Source organism: Phoca vitulina, unplaced genomic scaffold (assembly GCF_004348235.1).
Source record: "Phoca vitulina isolate PV1807 unplaced genomic scaffold, GSC_HSeal_1.0 scaffold154, whole genome shotgun sequence".
Classification (NCBI taxonomy): Eukaryota; Metazoa; Chordata; class Mammalia; order Carnivora; family Phocidae; genus Phoca; species Phoca vitulina.
In genome coordinates this window covers 22,254-43,062 of record NW_022589857.1, presented here as the reverse complement: position 1 = coordinate 43,062, position 20,809 = coordinate 22,254, and positions in this window count along the sequence as shown.

Genomic DNA, 20,809 nt, shown 5'->3' with positions numbered 1-20,809 from the left:
GTTCTCTCTTTGATGTCATTTCTTAGTATCCCTCCTCTCTGCTCCAGCCACACTGGTCTCCAGGCTGTTTCCCAATCATGCCTAACATACTCCTGTTTCAGGGCCTTTGTACTAGCTGTTGCCTTTGCTTAGACCTCTCTTCATCCACATTTTCATACCATTCAACCCCTTGCCTGCTTCAGGTCTTTATTCCAATATCATCTCCTCAGTGAGACCTTGCCTATCAATTGTCTATTTTATTTAAAATTGCACCTCACCTACCACTTCCTTGCTATATCTACTCCACAGCACTTGCCACCATCTAACATACTATGTGTTCTACTTTGATTTACTTTGATCATTGCCTGCTTCCCTCACTAACATACTCTTCATGAGAGCAATGGAGACTGTTGTCTATTTTGGTCATTGCTGTATTCACATGGCCTCATCCAATATATATTGTTGAATGAGTGAATGAACAAATAAACTATTGATATGATACATGGGCGACAGAAGCCCAGAGAAATGAAATGGTTTTTCTGGGGTGAGCAGAGAAGTTTTCTGACAGAGAGGATCTATCACCCATCAGAACCCAGGCCTCCTGACTCCTGCTTTAGTTCACATCTCACCACCACCTTCTGACACATTTCCAAATAGGGAGTCCTGTTATTATTAGATGGCTGTGCATTCAAAGAGTGTAGAAGGGCATTTTACTTTGGCAAATTAGCATAGGGACAAAGGAGGAGGAAAAATTCAGTTCTCCAGCTAGAGTAGGCAATCCCTACTGGTTGGACTTTTACAATTTGGGTTTTTCATTCTACTCCTACAGGAGAACTGCTTTTGAATAAGAGAAATGTAACTTTGCATGACAATGAAAGCACAGTCACTTTCTCATCTGATAGAGACACTCAAGAGCTGTTTCATGAACAAAGTACAAGCTCAAAAACTAGGGCAGGGATCCCCTACCCTATGGGTTTTTATTTGACTTCATGGTACTTTTCTTCCTAAAGCCCACTTTAAGATTAAGGAATCATCCAATTACAGGAGCCTAGCCCTTGAGAGCTGCAAGGCCCCAGGGAGGATGTAGGCTGTGCACAAATGGTAGTGAGGTACTCTTTAAGAAGCCGAAGTTAGAGATGTACACCGTTCTCCTAGAACTAAGTACCTTATCTATACAAAATGGATTAGTACAGAAGTTAGAAGAGTCCCCACGAGGGAATGGAATATTCCTCAAGCCACAACACAATGTGATGATTTTGGGTCTGTGATTTCCAGACTTTTTCCATTTGAGTTTCAGTTCTCCCTTAATATAAAGTCAGCCATACTGTTTCACTATGTGAAACACTCCCAGTGGCTTCCCACTGACTTACATCTTCAACCTCAACTCCTTTCACTCTCTTGCCTATTTTCTCTGTTCTACCCATGGTGGCCTTCCTTCAGCTCCTTGCATAGCCCACACTCTCTTGTGCATAGAGGTCCTCTACCACAGGCTGTTTCCTCTGTGTGGACATCTCAAAATGCTCTTTCTGAGTAAGTGATCCCAATTTTCAAATTCCAGCTGAGATACTGTCTCGTCTAGTGAGCATCTCCTTCTCTGGTCCTTCAACTGTATGTTTAAGAGCCATTGTAAGAGGTATAATATAACCCTTCATTAGTGTGCTGGGTCTCTTCAATTTTCCCCTTCAGACCCACTTTCACCCTTTATCATCCTCCTGTGTGCCACAGAAGAGCTGATCTTTGGGCTCCTTGCCCTGCAGTTTCCAGTTTGGTTTTGCCTGGAAGGAGATGAGTGGGATGGGAGGAGAGTGAGGGAGAGGGTGGGCTGCAGTGGGTTGTCCATGTCTCTCTACCCAAGGCTATAGCTTCTGTCAGGCAGCTCTCTCCACAGAGTTACTCTCTTTCCTCTTGCACCTTCAGACCTAGGGATTGATCCTAAGAGCTTCCGGCTCTTCCCAGCTCCAGGGCACTGCACTATCCCTTGTTGGGTTTCCTCCACTCTTTGGGAAACAACTTCTTTACATTTCTGTCTGTCAGACCGAATTGATACATTTGTTAATTGCATTGTAATTCTCTAGTCTTCTGTCTTGTCTCTATTCCCTTCCCTCCTACTCTACCCTCCCTCCAGGTACACAGTAAATTCCATGAGACAAAAGACCCTTCTTGTGCCTTTTCATATTTAGGATGCTACCATAATATCTGACACATTGTACATGTTAAGAGAATATTTTTTTGAACAAACTGAATTTAAAATAACATCTAGTGGATTCTTTTGTGTGTTTATATTTGCCTATAAATAAGCACAGAGTTTGAGTTTTGGTTTTATTTGAAGGGAGTAAAGATTGTAATAGAATTGTCTTATAACAAAGATCAATAATTAAAGTGAAAGAAACTAGGAAAACTGTGGGTAAGGGAAGAGATTTTTGTTGTTTAAAGGCCAGATTGGGAAGGAGTAGGAGTAAAGATACAGGTGAGAAGGATCTTGAGAAGCAGGCAGACTATTAGCTAAGGAAAAGTGGTACAAATCAGCCATGGGAACAATATCTAACAGGGAGCCGAGAGACCTGAGTTTTGTCTTGATTTAACCCTACCTCTCAGTGACATTTATGAAAGAATTCATTGTCAAACCCACTATCTTAGTCCACACTTTTGTTCCCCCGCAATAAAATGTCTCTAGGAGAGTTGAGCTAATATTTCTTGAAAGTGATCTACTTAGTTTGCTAATAGAAAGTGTGTTACATTCAGTCTTTGGACAAAGACAGTTTTGTCTTCTCTCTCCATCAGATCTTTTGTAAATTGACTTTCTCAAAACATCCAGGTTCAGTGAAGTGTACTAGTTAAAAAACACTTAAGTACTTATTCGCTAATAAGGACTACCAGCAGGTAAGATAATCTAATGTAACTATTTAAACTATTTTGAGGTTGAATAATAGAGCTACATACTTTTTGAGCTAGAAAGAAAGCATGATATTGTTGTAAAGCACAATAAAGCATCATGTGATTTTGTGAATGATTGTTTCATTCATTCATTCATTCATTCACTTCTTCCTTTATACTTACATATACTATAAACACTTATTGTGTATTTTGTGCCAAAGTGCCAGGTTTTGTGACTCCTGCTAATGGACTATGCAATGTCCATGCATCACCCACCGACTCTGGAGACAAGCTTGGAAAACATATATTCCAAAAGTTCCCCAAGAGATTTAATAACCATTAATTGGCCTCTGCAGAATTCTGGCAATTTGTGGACTAGAAAGTTGGGTTGGTGGGGAGGAAGAGGGGACCCTCTACTATAAAACACCAATGATCCTGATAAAATACAAGAAGATTTCTTTAAATACACAGATTGCAGACCTTGAGGAAAATACACAGAATCTAAAAACAAAGTCAAGGTAGGAATCCAGACTCTTAAACCAAAGAATTAAGCCTGACACAGCAGCTGACCTTGGGGACACTGGGAGCCTTAGCCTTGGGTTCCATCACCCAAACCAATGGCAGGAGAGAAGGCCTTGCAACTACACCTGGTGGATATTTGTTCATAAGACCCCATCCCAATTCTTAGCTTGTAAAATGAAAACTCTCAATGGAGGGTGACCTCCTTCACCCAGGACAGTCCTGGTTCATGCCTGTTGTGTCTGCAGTATTACTAATGGCATCTGCTTCCCTCTCAGAAATACGAAGACTTGGACAATGAATTACATTTTCTCTCTACACAAGGGCTATGTAGTGAGAGGATGGACAAAGAAAAAGAAAAAGTACATAACAAAGAGAAGCAAACAGTAACATGTTCATCTTGGCCTTGGCTATGGGTAAAAGAGATTAAAAATTAATAAAATATGTCCCCTGAAAACTAATAACTAGAGCTGTGTCCTTATTTAGAATTAGAGTCAGAAAGTTGTATATATGCATTATATTTGGAAATCACTCATAATTTCTTTAACCAAATAAAAACAGTGTTAATATTGTCCTTTTTCCCCCTCTCTTCAGTCTTAACATTATTTTTTCTTTGGTTTTATATTGGATCATATTTTACAAAATAATTTCATGTACCAAATTTTCACTAAACATAATGAAGAATTTTATTTCCATGTTGCAAACAATATTTAGAATGCCTTTTATTCTTTTTTATTTTTTTCTTTTATTCTATTTATTGGCTGTGATTTAAATGAAACCCTATGTTGGGTATTTAAGTTGTTACCAATGTTTGCTATTAGTGCAAATATCATGATGGACATCTTTGAGCATGAATCTTTCTTGACATTTAGGATAGATTCTCTGAAGTGAAATTACTGGGTCACATCCATATGCTGTCTGCAAGAGACTCATTTAGACCCAAAGACACCCCCAGATTGAAAGTGAGGGGGTGGAAAACCATTTACCATGCTAATGGACACCAAAAGAAAGCTGGGGTGGCAATCCTCATATCAGACAAATTAGATTTTAAACCAAAGACTATAATAAGAGATGAGGAAGGACACTATATCATACATAAAGGGTCTATCCAACAAGAAGATGTAACAATTGTAAATATCTATGCCCCTAACATGGAAACAGCCAATTATATAAGCCAATTAATAACAAAAGCAAAGAAACACATCAACAACAATACAATAATAATAGGGGACTTTAACACCCCCCTCACTGAAATGGACAGATCATCTAAGGAAAAGATCAACAAGGAAGTAAAGACTTTAAATGACACACTGGACCAAATGGACTTCACAAATATATTCAGAACATTCCATCCCAAAGCCACAGAATACACATTCTTCTCTAGTGCCCATGGAACATTCTCCAGAATAGATCACATCCTAGGTCACAAATCAGGTCTCAACTGGTACCAAAAGATTGGGATCATTCCCTGGATATTTTCGGACCACAATGCTTTGAAACTAGAACTCAATCACAAGAGGAAAGTTGGAGAGAACTCAAATACATGGAGGCTAAAGAGCATCCTACTAAAGAATGAATGGGTCAACCAGGAAATTAAAGAAGAATTAAAAAAATTCATGGAAACCGATGAAAATGAAAACACAACTGTTCAAAATCTTTGGGATGCAGCAAAGGCAGTCCTAAGAGGAAAGTATATAGCAATAGAAGCCTTTCTCAAGAAACAAGAAAGGTCTCAAATACACAACCTAACCCTACACTTAAAGGAGCTGGAGAAAGAACAGCAAATAAAGCCTAAACCCAGCAGCAGAAGAGAAATAATAAAGATCAGAGCAGAAATCAATGAAATAGAAACCAAAAGAACAGTAGAACTGATCAATGAAACTAGGAGCTGGTTCTTTGAAAGAATTAACAAGATTGATAAACCCCTGGCCAGACTTATCAAAAGGAAAAGAGAAACGACCCAAATAAATAATATCATGAATGAAAGAGGAGAGATCACAACCAACGCTAAAGAAATACAAACAATTATAAGAACATATTATGAGCAACTATATGCCAGCAAATTAGATAATCTGGAAGAAAAGGATGCATTCCTAGAGATGTATCAACTACCAAAACTGAACCAGGAAGAAATAGAAAACCTGAACAGACCTATAACCACTAAGGAAATTGAAGCAGTCATCAAAAATCTCCCAACAAACAAAAGCTCAGGGCTTCCCAGATGGCTTCCCAGGGGAATTCTACCAAACATTTAAAGAAGAATTAATACATATTCTCCTGAAACTGTTCCAAAAAATAGAAATGGAAGGAAAACTTCCAAACTCATTCTAGGAGGCCAGCATGACCTTGATCCCCAAACCAGACAAAGACCCCATCAAAAAAGAGAATTATAGACCAATATCCCTGATGAACATGGATGCAAAAATTCTCAACAAAATACTAGCCAATAGGATCCAACAGTACATTAAAAGGATTATTCACCATGACCAAGTGAGATTTATCCCTGGGCTGCAAGGTTGGTTCAACATCCGCAAATCAATCAACGTGATACAATACATTAATAAAAGAAAGAACAAGAACCATATGATCCTCTCAATAAATGCAGAAAAAGCATTTGACAAAGTACAACATCCTTTCTTGATCAAAACTCTTCAGAGTATAGGGATAGAGGGTACATACCTCAGTATCATAAAAGCCATCTATGAAAAACCCACAGCAAATATCATTCTCAATGGGGAAAAACTGAGAGCTTTTTCCCTAAGGTCAGGAACACAACGGGGATGTCCACTATCACTACTGCTATTCAACATAGTATTAGAAGTCCTAGCCACAGCAATCAGACAACAAAAAGAAATAAAAAGCATCTGAATCGGCAAAGAGGTCAAACTCTCACTGTTTGCAGATGATATGATACTTCATGTGGAAAACCCAAAAGACTCCACCCCAAAACTGCTAGAACTCATACAGGAACTCAGTAAAGTGGCAGGATATAAAATCAATGCACAGAAATCAGTGGCATTCCTATACACCAACAACAAGACAGAAGAAAGAGAAATTAAGGAGTCAATCCCATTTACAATTGCACCCAAAATCATAAGATACCTGGGAATAAATTTAACCAAAGAGGCAAAGAATCTGTACTCAGAAAACTATAAAATACTCATGAAAGAAATTGAGGAAGACACAAAGAAATGGAAAAACGTTCCATGTTCATGGATTGGAAGAACAAATATTGTGAAGATGTCAATGCTACGTAGAGCAATCTACACATTTAAAGCAGTCCCTATCAAAATACCATCCACTTTTTTCAAAGAAATGGAACAAATCATCCTAAAATTTGTATGGAACCAGAAAAGACCCCGAATAGCCAGAGGAATGTTGAAAAAGAAAAGCAAAGCTGGTGGCATCACAATTCCGGACATCCAGCTCTATTACAAAGCTGTCATCATCAAGACAGTATGGTACTGGCACAAAAACAGACACATAGATCAGTGGAACAGAATAGAGAGCCCAGAAATGGACCCTCAACTCTATGGTCAACTAATCTTTGACAAAGCAGGAAAGAATGCCCAGTGGAAAAAAGACTGTCTCTTCAACATATGTTGTTGGGAAAATTGGACAGCCACATGCAGAAGAATGAAACTGGACCATTTCCTTACACCACACACAAAAATAGACTCAAAATGGTTGAAAGACCTCAATGTGAGACAGGAGTCCATCAAAATCCTAAAGGAGAACACAGGCAGCAACCTCTTCAACCTCAGCCACAGCAACTTCTTCCTAGAAACATCGCCAAAGGCAAGGGAAGCAAGGGCAAAAATGAACTATTGGGACTTCATCAAGATAAAAAGCTTTTGCACAGCAAAGGAAACAGTCAACAAAACCAAAAGACAACCGACAGAATGGGAGAAGATATTTACAAATGACATATCAGATAAAGGGCTAGTATCCAAAATCTATAAAGAACTTCTTAAACTCAACACCCAAAGAACAAATGATCCAATCAAGAACTGGGCAGAAGACATGAACAGACATTTTTCCAAAGAAGACATCCAAATGGCCAACAGACACATGAAAAAGTGCTCAACATCGCTTGGCATCAGGGCAATCCAAATCAAAACCTCAATGAGATACCACCTCACACCAGTCAGAATGGCTAAAATTAACAAGTCAGGAAATGACAGATGTTGGCGGGGATGCGGAGAAAGGGTAACCCTCCTACCCTGTTGGTGGGAATGCAAGCTGGTGCAGCCACTCTGGAAAACAGTATGGAGGTTCTTCAAAAAGTTGAAAGTAGAGCTACCATACAACCCAGCAATTGCACTACTGGGTATTTACCCCAAAAATTCAAATGTAGGGATCCGAAAAGGTACTTGCACCCCCAATGTTTATAGCAGCAATGTCCACAATAGCCAAACTGTGGAAAGAGCCAAGATGTCCATCAACAGATGAATGGATAAAAAAGAAGTGGTATATATATACAATGGAATATTATGCAGCCATCAAAAGGAATGAAATCTTGCCATTTGCAACGACGTGGATGGAACTGGAGGTTATTATGCTGAGCGAAATAAGTCAATCAGAGAAAGACATGTATCATATGACCTCACTGATATGAGGAATTCTTAATCTCAGGAAACAAACTGAGGGTTGCTGGAGTGGTGGGAGGTGGGAGGGATGGGGTGGCTGGGTGATAGACATTGGGGAGGGTATGTGTTATGGTGAGTGCTGTGAATTGTGTAAGACTGTTGAATCACATACCTGTACTTCTGATACAAATAATACATTATATGTTAAAAAAAAGAAGATAGTAGGAGGGTAAAATGAAGGGTGGGAAATGGGAGGGCAAGAGGAACCATGAGAGACTATGGACTCTGAGAAACAAATAGAGGGTTCTAGAGGGGAGGAGGGTGGGGGGATGAGTTAGCCTGGTGATGGGTATTAAAGAGGGCACATACTGAATGGAGCACAGGGTGTTATACGCAAACAACAAATCATGGAACACTACATCAAAAACTAATGATGTAATGTATGGTGATTAACATAATAAAATAAAATTTAAAAAAAAAAGAAATTACTGGGCCAAAGAATAAGATTGCTGTTAAATTTCTTGATACGTGTTATTTCCACTTGGTTTCCAAAAGGGTGTATCAATTTTCATTCAGTTTCTCTTTGACAGGATTGGGCAGTCATTTATTAAAACATCTTCTTGCATATGTTATGAATATCCAAAGCACTCTGAATCAAGCACTCCTCCTTTAGCACTGAGGGCCATGCCCAGGAATTATCCATAAATAACTGGTGAGTTCAGGGCCATGAATCTGAGATGGTGAAAGGAGGAGGGAAAGAAACCAAATGAGCCACAGCCTGTCAGTGTGAATCTTGGCAACAGGAATCCTCTAACTCAGACAGTCAAGATATAAAAGGAATATTAAAGCTGTAAATAATTTCCAATTAGCACCATTTCAATGTCCTGGGCAGCTGAGCTCTAGCTTTCTGTTGGTAACAGGAGGATGGGGATGCTCCTTCACCATGCTGAAGAAAAGCCCTCAGGCCCTACCTGGAAAAAGAGAGAGGACACCAATAGCCCAGCCCAAGGGTAATCTGTGGATTTTAAAGAACATAGACTCTGTTCAATGAAAAAAAGCACCCACTTTATTTGGGAGAATCCTAGGGCTTACAGATAATATTGAAGATGGATTTTCCATTATAGAAATGGAAAGAGCATTGGAGATGAGGGTAATATATTAGGGTTTCAGTTTTTTCCAAAAGTAACCATGTGACATTGGATGAAGGTAACGAGGATCATAATGGTGATGATAAAGATTTATTCAATACATATTTATTCTGTGCCTACAATGCATGAAGCATTGGTCCTGACTCTGGGGATACATTAATGAACAATACAGACAGGCACTGCCCCAGAGGAGCTCGCTTCCTTTCCATCCATGTGAGGCAGATGAGAAACATGATGAAGAGATATAATATATCGTAGGTTAGAGGGTGAAATGTTGGTTAATTTTGTGTGTCAACTTGGTTAGGCCCCAGTGCCAATATATTTGGTCAAATATTATTCTGGATGTTTCTGTGAGGGTGTTTTTTAGATGAAATTAACATTGAAATGGGTGAGCTCTGAGTGAAGCAGATTGCCCTTCATAATGTGAGCTGTCTACATCCAATTAGTTGAAGGCCTAACAGAACCAAGACTGACCTCCCCTGAATAAGAAGGGATTCTTCCAGAAGATGACCTTTAGACTTGAACTGTAGCATCTGTTCTTCCCTGGGACTCCTGCCTGCTGCCTGTAGATTTTGGTCTTGTCATCCTCCATAATTGTGTGAGCCAATCTCTTAACCTTCTCTGTACACACACACACACATACACACACACTGACACACTAGTTGGTTCTTTCTCTGGAGACCTCTAATACAGTTGGTAAGAATATTGAGAAATAGTAAGAAAATGGGAAAGAGTGATTGAGAGTCTATTGCTTTTCCCCTCATCTTCTTACCTATTTCCCCTCTACTCTGATTCCAAAACTGTGGGTTTAAACTAGAATCTATGCATTTTGTTTTATAAGCAATACAGGTAAATTTAATATACAGCCAGGATTTGGTTTATTCTTTTAAAATAATCTGTCTGGATTTTAAGCCCCAAGGTTTATTTACACATGGAGATGATGATTATTGTCTCCTCAGGAGCAGAACATGACTTTTTTCTTTATTACCAGAGTTTATGGTATTTCTGAGCTACTAGGAGCACTAGAAGTTATATAGTTTAGCATTGCTCAAACTTTAATGAGGATAAGAATCAGCTGGGATGATGGTTAAGCTGCAGATGCTTAGGCACCAGCCCCAGGACTCTGATAGCTGAGCTGGGGCCCAGGAATGTGCATTTCACTGGCATCCTGGTGATTGAGTTGCAAATGGAAAGAAATGCACCTTGAGAAGCATGTCTCAGCTGAGGCCCAGAGAGGGGACATGTAGCACTGAAGCTTACCAAGGGCAGCAGAGGTCTCCGTCCAGTCTTGCTCTCTCCTTGTGAGGTCCAGCCCCTTACCCTCCACCTGTGTCTCCCCGAGACCAGTAGTGCTAGCATCGTGTGCCATCTTATAAGAAAAGCAACTTCTTGGACCCAGTCCTTACTTACTGCATCAGTAATGCTAGACCCAGAAATCTGTATGTACAACTCCTCCAGGTGATCCTAATGCTTACTAATTTGAGAACTTCTCCGTGGACCCTAATGCCTGCTCGTCCATCTTCTCCTTTGGCGTCCACAATGTGCATCTACCCTCAGGGCCAACAACGGGGTGAGTAACTTCTGGCTGTTAGATGTGAAGTGTGTCTCATTTGTGAAGAGAAACAAGGACTTGAATCAGAACCTGGCCTAAGAATTTCAAAGCATTTGTAAGTGGAGAGTAAGGTACTTTGCCTATTAATGACGCTAGACTTGAAAAATCAAGTATCAGAATTTCCCCCTAAGCTGCATTTTCTTTCTTTTTTCTTTCTTTCTTCTTTCTTTCTTTTCTTTTCTTTCTTTCTTTTTTTTTTGCTATCAACAGACAGGGACCAATTCAGACATTTTCTTTACTATGGGAAGGAGAGGGTGCAGAGACAGAGCTTTGCTCATTCTGAACAGTTGCTTAATGATAATGATAATGAGCTGCATTTATATGGTACCTTTCAACCAAATAACTCTACAGGCTGAATTTATGCTCACCATTGCTTAAAACATACTTCATAGAGTCCCAAGGGTATATCTTTCAGAGCCCATAACCCCTGCATTTGTTAAGTGTTCTGTGGTCTCTCTGCTTATACAGCCTGCAAAGAAAGATAGATAATGAGCAATGGTGGTGCTGTAATTAAGGCTATAGACTGACAGAAAGGAGATTTGATCTATTCTGACTTTCTGGGGTGTCACTGGTCCAATTCATTGATGTGTTTTTCTGATTTTACATCTTTGTCAGGGGTTCTCTGGGGAGGAATTGCGTTAGAGTGTGGGAGATGTGCGGTTGAACTTCTAAAAAGCAAATCTGAATGTTTCAGACCTTTGTAGGAAAGTGGTGCTCTGTGGACTCGCTCCTCTCTGATGAATCCATTGCTAGGAATCTGCTTCCCAGCAGGCAAGGAGAGAAAACTGAGTTGAAATGTATGGAGCCTTATGGTGAATTAGCAAGTAGGGAGAGTCTGTGACTGCGAAGTATGTTGCTTTTTCCAAGTTTCTAATAACTGAAGGTAGAGTGCTAGTTTTGACTGTGGTGTGGCATGGCTTTGTGTTGGGGCATGGAGGACTGTAATTGGGAAAGCCGGTGTGACTGGGAAGATGACCTACCTTCAACAGGGGGTTCCACTTTCGGTGCTCATTAGAATGGCCTGTTGAGGGGCACGTGGGTGGCTCAGTGGGTTAAGCATCTGACTTTTGGTTTCTGCTCAGGTCATGAATGCAAGATAGTGGAATTGAGCCCTGCATGGGGGCTCTGCACTCAGCAGGGAGTGTACTGGAAATTCTTTCTCTTCCTGTGCTCCCACCCTCCTCGCATACTATTTCTCTCTTTCTCTCTCAAATAAATAAATCTTTAAAAAAAAAAAAAAATAATGACCTGTTGAGCAAATGGGAGGACAAGGGGGACTTTATCTATGAGGTTGTAATTCCTTTTCAAAAAAATGCAAATCCTGGAAAAAAATATGAAAATTATTTCAACTCTAGGTGGTGGGTACAGAAGTATTTTTGTAATAGTTTTTGTGCTTATCCCTAATTCCTTACATGCTCAAAAATAAAAATGGTCTCAGTGACTGCATTTAGAACTACTGTACAAGATCTCCTATTTCCTACGGTATCGCCCAGTGGCTCATATTACTGAAAGCTCCTCTGGTGCACCTGGGTAAGTTTGGCACTCAGTCTCCAGAAAATGTGTTTTCTGAGTCTGCTTCTATTTACAAATCTAAGTCAGTTTTTGTCTGGCAAGTATCTACTCTAGATCTACTTCTTACTGTTCCAGGTCACTCATGGCTCTGTTATTCAGGTTTGATTCCTGCCTTGGGCTGATTAATAGAGTAGCTATGATCTTGGCTACATTTCCTGAGCACTTTTTGCATAGCAGATCTGGGCCATGGGTTCATGAGTTGTTTTCTTTAATTCTCCCAAAAATACATTTTGTATCTGAGGAAACTAAATGGAAAGTTATTCATTCCAGACCATATAGTTAGAAAGTGATGAAGTCAACACTTGAACCAAGTGTATTTGACCCTAGAGCCTACACTCCTGATAACCATGACATACCAAGTCTCATTTATTTGAGATTTCTCAATTATATAAAGAAATGAGTCCACAAGAGAAAGGTCCAAGGACAGCAATTTTATAGCCAGTTATGGAACAACCATGTGACTCCTCAGCTGGCTCTGGACTTTATTTTCTAGATGCTTGGTCTGTACATTTTAGGCCATTGATGGCTTGCAATTGTCTCCACTATCTCCAGTCTTGTCTTCTGTAAGAACCCAAGGGCTTCTCATCCACGTGGTCTCTTGCTCAAATTCTCCATTCCCGCATGCAGAGATACTCTCCATTTTTCACCTCTAGTTCCTTCAATAAAACCTGTGTTCCACATGTCCTGGCACAACCTTTCCCTTGGCAAGTATGTGATCAGGCTAGGGATTTATGCTTTCTGAGGCTGCCCAGTTCACAGTAGAGTCTGACTGAGTTATAAAACTGATTGCTAGGTAGGGCATCCTTAAATGGGGTGAAAGCTGACAAACTGACAAGCAGTTCATGAGTCATTGCTCACTGGTTTCCTGGAATCTTTTTTTCTATAACCGTTTTCCCAAGAGTGGAGATATGTGCATACCTGTGTAATTGCAAATGTGCTTCAAGTGATCCTTACATGCTACTCTCCTATTTTGCTTGATTGGTGGATGCCCTTTAAATCAGAGTCAAACCTTTTTATCCCTTAGCGATATTCAAAAAGCCATATCCTTTGGATATGAAACCCTCGGGTTATGGCACATAGCAGGCACGTGTCTAATAAATGAATTAATGAAGTCCGTGTTTCCTAAAGGTGAAATGAATACCACAGGTCTGCAAATAAGTTCGGTGGTTCATGGATGTTTTCTGAACTTTAATAGTTATATTTAATTGGTGTTAGAATGAAAGAAATGAGCACATGAAGCTGTACACTAGAGTAAACACTTAAAAGTTTGCAGAAAATAATAGAGTTGAACAAATACGGCATATATGTATGCTTTACAGATGAAACTATATCTTCAGAAATAGGTGAATTTGTAATAAGTTGGGAATTTGAATAATTCAAGTAGAAATAGAATGTGAATGTAGAGGTGGGGGCCGCTGAAATGAAGAGGGTTACGTTGACAGGAGAAAAAGGTGCATGCCTGATGCTATGAATTTAAAGAATACTCACCATTCCATGTTTTGTCTATAAGTTTATCCTCTCTTCTTTCTTTATTTGGCTCTTATCATCTCATCTAGGAAGCCCTCTTATCAGAGGTTAGAAGAGATTTGCAGCTGCTATTTGTTGAGATAAATCCCATTCTCCTTTCTTAGGACCAAAAAAAAAAAAAAAAAAAAAAAAGTATATATTTTTTCCTCTTGGTGGGAACTGGATGGGGAGGGAGGGATTCCAGGAAATCTGAAGGCATGACATTTCATCCAGTAAAAGTCATGAAGCAGTCATGGTGGGCTGAGGGGCTGGCACCATTCTGTAATGACCTCCTATTCTTAGAAGAATACCAGAAAGACCTTAGAAAATCATTTCATTTGGGACTGTTAAACTTCTTTGAAGATGAGAATATCTGAGCCCCAGAGATAAACAGTGACTTGAGGGAAGGCACACAGTGACAGGCAAATTCCCCTTTTCATCAGTTTGGGAGCTGATGATGTACGCATACAAGATGCCTCAATAGCCCAGGAGCTCATGGGAACAGAGAAAGAAGTTGGGGAGAGGGATAAGGAAGTGTTTCAATAAATATTTTGGCAATTGAAGAAGTAGGACTATATATTCTCCAGGTATGTCCAACTTCCTCCTTTACCAAAGCAATATTTATTTATTTTTTTGAATCAACATTTTGGGAGTCTAATCGAAACCATGAATCCTCTCCCCAGAAAAACACATAGAGCTAATTTTGTTTTGGATGGGATTAGCCTCCCCCTCATTCTAATGTTAAGACCCCTGTAGTGGGCTAAATGGTAGCCTCCAAAAATATATGTCCATATCCTAATCTCTGAAATCTATGAATATTACTTTATGTGATAACAGTGAATATTAACCTTATATGCCAAAAGATGCGATTAAACTAAAGATTTTGAAAGGAGGATTTTATCCTAGATTATCCAGATAGGTCCTAAATCCAATGACAAGTGTTCATAAAAGAGTGAAGCAGAAGGATATTTGTCCATCAAAAGTGGAGGAGGCAAGGTGACCAGGGTGGCAGGAACTGGCATGATGCGGCCACCAGTCAAGAATGCCAACAGCTACCAGAGGCAGGAAGTCAAAAAGAATGGATGGCCACACCAGCAGCTTCATTTTGGACTTCTGCCTCCAAGACTGTGAAATAATAAATTTCTGTTTAAAGTCATCCAGTTTGTGGTAAGTTGTTACAGCATCCAAAGGAAACAAATAGAACCTCTACTTGAGAAAGTAAACATGAGGCTCTTGAGAGTGCATGCTACTGTGATTAAGAAATATGTGCAAAAAGGGATCAGCATAATTTATACTGGTTACATACACATGATCTTCAGCTTAAATTTTCCAGTTTAAATTTCTAGTTTAAATTTTTCCTATATCTTTGATCCATGTGAATGGGAAACTTTTTAAAGATTATGTCCTTCCCTCATTTGGAGAGGATAATCATTAAGAGTCCTGATGAATGCATTCTGGTATAAACTGGCTGCTTTGATAGTTGCTAGAAATATTTTATAATGGTCCACATGGCTTTGCCAAGAGATAATGTGTTCCTATATTAACATAAATTTTGGCATACATAGTTAAAATGAAGAGGGTAAAGCAATAGTTAGATACTGTTTCTAGGAGGAGATTATAAGAATAAAGGAACCCCAATTTGGATTGATTGATCAACAGACAAACCAGAGAGAAGCAGAACCTATTTTTGTTAGATGGGATTTGAAGAAAAACTCTGTATAAGACCAAGTCCCTGTCAGGAGATGAAATACTACCTTTGGATGATGTGCTGAAACTCAGCCTGAGACCTTGGGTCGGTGTTTCCCTAATTTTCATGTGTTCAAGACTAGCCCAGGAAGCTTATTAAGATGCAGATCCCAGCGCCTTCCCCAGCCATCTATTGAATCCACCTTGGGGAGAATGGCCAGGGCATTGATATTTTAAAACAAGCTTCCCAGTGGTTATTTTTCAGTGGTCCATGTGGAATATTTTCAGACTTAACACCACAAAGTCTCCAGAGAGTTGTCTTGATGGGACCCAAAGAAAGAATATTAAGATCAAAATGGAAGAAGTCATTGACAGTACATCCTTTGTTACCCAGTCCAACTAGAAAGAATCATTCTATCACAAAACTATGATGTATCAGGATCAGCTTGGGAGAAGAGGAACAATAGGTGATTGGTTTAACTTTCTTTTTTGTCTAAAATGGCCTCCTGTCTTTTAAGTGTCTGGTGTTTAGTGATTAATTTGATCAGCCCACATGGACATATCCGGTAGGTCTGAGCAAAGATGATTGTCCCTTTTCCAACATGCCTAAAACCAGGTTATTGCCTTCTGAAACTCTTACGATGTGCCAGATTTTCTCTCTGGTCTTATCTCTAGTACCTCTATGGGTGTAATATTCCTACTTCACTCAGGATTGTTAGTAGAAAATAATAACTGCCTCCAGTTAGTTTAAATAGAAAATTAAATTTATTGAAAGAATATATGGTAGTTAACAAGAAGATCCAGGGGGACAGTGAGCCAAGGTTTGAGGCTATGAAGCCAAGTATGATACCCCAAATCATGCCTCAAACTGCTCCAGTGAAGATATTATATACCTGGCTCTTTGGCAAATGGCCCCTACTTCCTTCAACATCCAGCTTCTGATTAGTAGTTTGGGATAGGAACCTTTGATTTGGCAAACCCAGGTCATGTGTCCATGTCTACACTGAAAGGGCTGATTGGAGGAAAGATCTTGTAGCACTTGCAGTCTCTATATTGGTGGGCCAATTTCATCTTAGATGGTAGGGAACTCCTCAAATAAGGGAAAAGTTCCAGGTATTAAATGGCCATTTTTTAAAAATTCCAACATTTTTCTTGCCTCCTCTACAGTTCTTAATCATCCTTCAAGTGATAACACAAATTGAGTTTCCTCAAAAATTTTCTTAGTAACTTAAACCACATTGTCCCCTCTCTAGTCTTATCTATCTCCTGAATAGACAGTCACGCAACACAAAATCTAATCATGAACCATTTTGGCTGGTTTGCAGTTGCCTCATGTGCATACATCTGGTTCTCCCAAAATCGATTGTCAGCAACTCTAGAATAGACCCTGTATTAGTCAGGGAGCGTGTGGCCCTGTTGGAGGTCATCAGCTAATACTTATTGCTTGGTTTTACTAATTCATATTTTTTGTGTGTATAATCATTTACTTATGGTCTGTGAGATGAATATCAGCATAATAAATACAATATTTAAGAACAGAAGATCAGAAGCTAACATAGCATGAACTCATGGGTGAGTTAGAAAAAAGACTTAGAAAAAATGTTACCTATTCTAACTATGAGGTCCCCTTAAAGTGATTGGAAGATAATATTTAAATTAGAGAAATATACTTCTTGCCTAACAGCAGACCCCACTTGAAAATTTCCCCCATAATTTTCCTGTGCTCTTGGGGTAGACACATTGGGGTGGAACACTAGTGCACACTTCATGAAAAACTTACTTGTGAACTTATTCTTCCAATGGTGTTCTTTACATAATAGCAGTGTCTGTCAGATTGCATCCTTGGTGAAATATTTAGGGAAATGTATCTCTACTTTCCTCTACAGTATCATCAGTGTTTGACCAAACATCAGTAATTCTTTTGCATTTATATCTGTCATTAGTGAAAGATGATATTTGCATAACCTTGGGTTCCTTGATCATCAGGCTGTGAGAATAGATGAGGTCACACCAGTTGTTATTTGACAAATTAACTCAAATTTCCCTCAAATGATCTGCCCTCTGGGAAAATCCAGATAGAGGATTTTTCTCCTCCTACCCTGCCTATGAGGAGGGTTTTCTCAATCACCAGGAAGATGTGCACGGATACTTGTTGGATGTCTACACTACAGAGCAGCAAGCTGCAAGAAGCATATTAGCTAATGTGGGAGCCTCCCTGGGCCATGGTTGTACCAGGTGTGTGGTCAAGTGAGGGAAGGTTACTCAGCCCTTAGCAGTTCATCATTATATGGTCCTTAAAGCAGTGCTACTTGGGTGTCCTAAGTTTCTTCTAATAAATGAATTGCATAGTTCTTTAGTCTTCCAGGAGTAACTAGAATCTTCTTCCTGCCCCTTCTCTCCCTCCTTCAACCCCCATCTTGACATATTTAGTATCAGGTATGGATCTGTAACAGCTAGCCTAGTATATGCAAGGTCTAGACTTACCCACTGTGGTGACTATGTCACTAATTACCACAGCAAGATGGTTCTGCTTGGCATCTTCATTCTGTGGGATGCACAGTCCTGCAGGAGGCCCCTCAGCCCTTTCCCTTACTTTTCTACCTCCACCCAAAGGGATTCACAGCATCAGCAAGCTGAGGAGGAGACTTGAAAGTGTGGGGGTGAAAAATGAAGTGGGGGAGATGGACCCTTTCAAGTAGCCCTATCCTGAGACATCTGACTTCTAACCTCTAAATAATGATGTCCCTTGTTCACAATCACTTGCTGAGCCATAATAGTTAATTTGCTTCTAAACCTGATCAAAGATATTGCATAGAAAGGACTACTAGTTAATAAACCATTGCTTTTGTATTTCTCCACCTTATTTTGTCCTTATTCATGGGAAAAGTGTAATGCTAAAGTCTTGAATCTCAGAGGAAGGCCATGAAGACCTTTAATACTATAGCCACTGAAACAGCAAATCTCATCAAGAAAAGGTCCACTGTAACTGGTTCCTCATGTCTGAGCCATGTACTCACTGAGTATTGATTCCTTAGACTGAGAGTTTCTATCCTCTCTGGATTATGGTTCTTCCTGTGGTTTATTTGCTCTAGGAATCCAGTGGCTTTTACACAGTTTATGGATTTTATAAGGTAGGGAAGCAGGAAGAGTGAGCCTTGAGAGTGCAGTGCAGTATAAGCAAAGGCAGATGTGGAGACAAAAACCTGATAGGAAGACCACACTCTGAGAGGGCTCTGAATTAGGGACAGGGTAGGTACATCATATATTAAGTTGTATTTACTAGGCAGTTAACATCTTTTATGTGTAGACATTGTACTATATTCAAGCATAGTAGTTATTAGAGCTGGTCATTGGATCGCCTATAGTTTGTTTTGTCTTAAAATAAGCATGTCTGGGTCCTGCCTATGCCTACTTATACCTAATCAATTTCTTTGGGGAAAGAGTCTGCAGATCTAGATAGAAACAAAATAATCACACACACACACACACACTTCCATAGCTGATTCTACGCTCATGCCTATTTAAAAGCTTTTTGACCATGGTGTCCAAACGGAAAATTCACAGTGCTTATTCTTGATGTTAACAGCCTAATAGCAGGGACTTATATTTCAACAGGTAGAACAAAGTAAGTCATCTCTACTGGTTTAGAATGTTCATGAAGGATGTATTTAAATTTGTCCCCCATCTTCTTATAGCCATGTAAGCAATTTAAGCCATGTAAGCCATGTAAGCTTACATGGCTATAAGAAGATGGGGGACAAATTTAAATACATCCTTCATGAACATTCTAAACCAGTAGAGATGACTTACTTTGTCTAATTTTCTTTTCTAAAACTTCTTTGTTTTGGCATCAAACTATACCAGCCTCCTAATTGTCTAATTTTCTTTTCTAAAACTTCTTTGTTTTGGCATCAAACTATACCAGCCTCCTAGTAACTGGAAGTTTTCTCTATATTTCTAGTTTTTTTTTGAACCTATTAGATAATAAAATAATGAAGTTCTCCTTGCTGGTTAGAGTCCTTTAGGGTAGATGTTTAAACATTTTACTGAGGTGAAATTTGGTTACTACTTTTGATTAGTTTGTTTCAACTTTCTACTGTTTGGGGTGGTTCTGGTAATTTATTTTTCTAGAAAAGCAGCCATTTTGTTTTCTATTTATCTTTGTCATTCAGACAACAGATAGAAACTCTGTCCTACTACCAGTTATGTCTCTTCCTTCCCAGTAGTTGTTTTCTTCCAGTGAGCTTAGCTAAACTTTGTCTATTTTCCAAAGATAAAGCTTTTGAATTTGCTTTTATTTATTCTCAGATCATGTCTTCTATTAGATGAATTTCTGCTTTTATCTGGTTTTCCTCCATCTTTTTTTCATTTGGTTTATTATGTTCTATTTCAGCTTTTGTAGATGAGTAGTTCTATTTAAACTTTTACCAAGAAAATTGAGTCTGACTATAATTCTACCCTTAAGTACCATTTTTAAAAATCTGCTTCCTACCAGTTGTGTCGTAGGATCTTTTGATTGTCATTCAGTTATAAGAATATCATTTTCAACTTGATTTTCTTTGTATCACGTGAATTATTTTAAGCTTCCAAATTTAAGACACTCTTCTTACTGTTGATTTCTAATCTAAATCCATTGTTGTCAGTGATCCTTTGTGATATTGTACCTAGACAAGCTTTCTATATGTTCTATGAGTTTTGAAATGTGTATTTATTGCTTATTGGGTGCAGGGATATGTATGTCCAAGTGTGCTACTAAATTTTCTTAAATTAATGAAGCTTGATTAAAGTAGATTAAAAATCTATTACTAAATTTTTTCTTATATTTTCAAGACTAAGCATATTCAAGAGCATGCAAGATCTTTTAACTTTCAAGAACTTCAAGAAAAATTGCAGTAGTAAAAAGAATATATATACAGTTACCTAGATGCACCAATTGTTACTATTTTGCTTCACTTGTTTTTATGTGCATACTCTATGCCTGCAAATGTATATACCCACAATTTTTTCTGAACCATTTAAGGATAAATTACATCATGACCCTTTAAGCTGAGTACTTTAGTATATATATATATATTATTAGAAATACAGATATTTTCTTAAATATCAAAGGGTAATTATTAGCTTCATTAAATTTAACATTGATAGACTACTTGAATACACTACCCATATTCCATTTTTGTCAGTTGACCCAATGTCTCTGATAAGCATTTTTCCCGATAGCACAGAACCCAGTCTGGAGGCAGGTATTACCTTTAGTTGACAGGTCTCTAATTTGGTGTATTTCTATAGCCTTTCTTTGTCATTTATGATACTGACATTTTTGA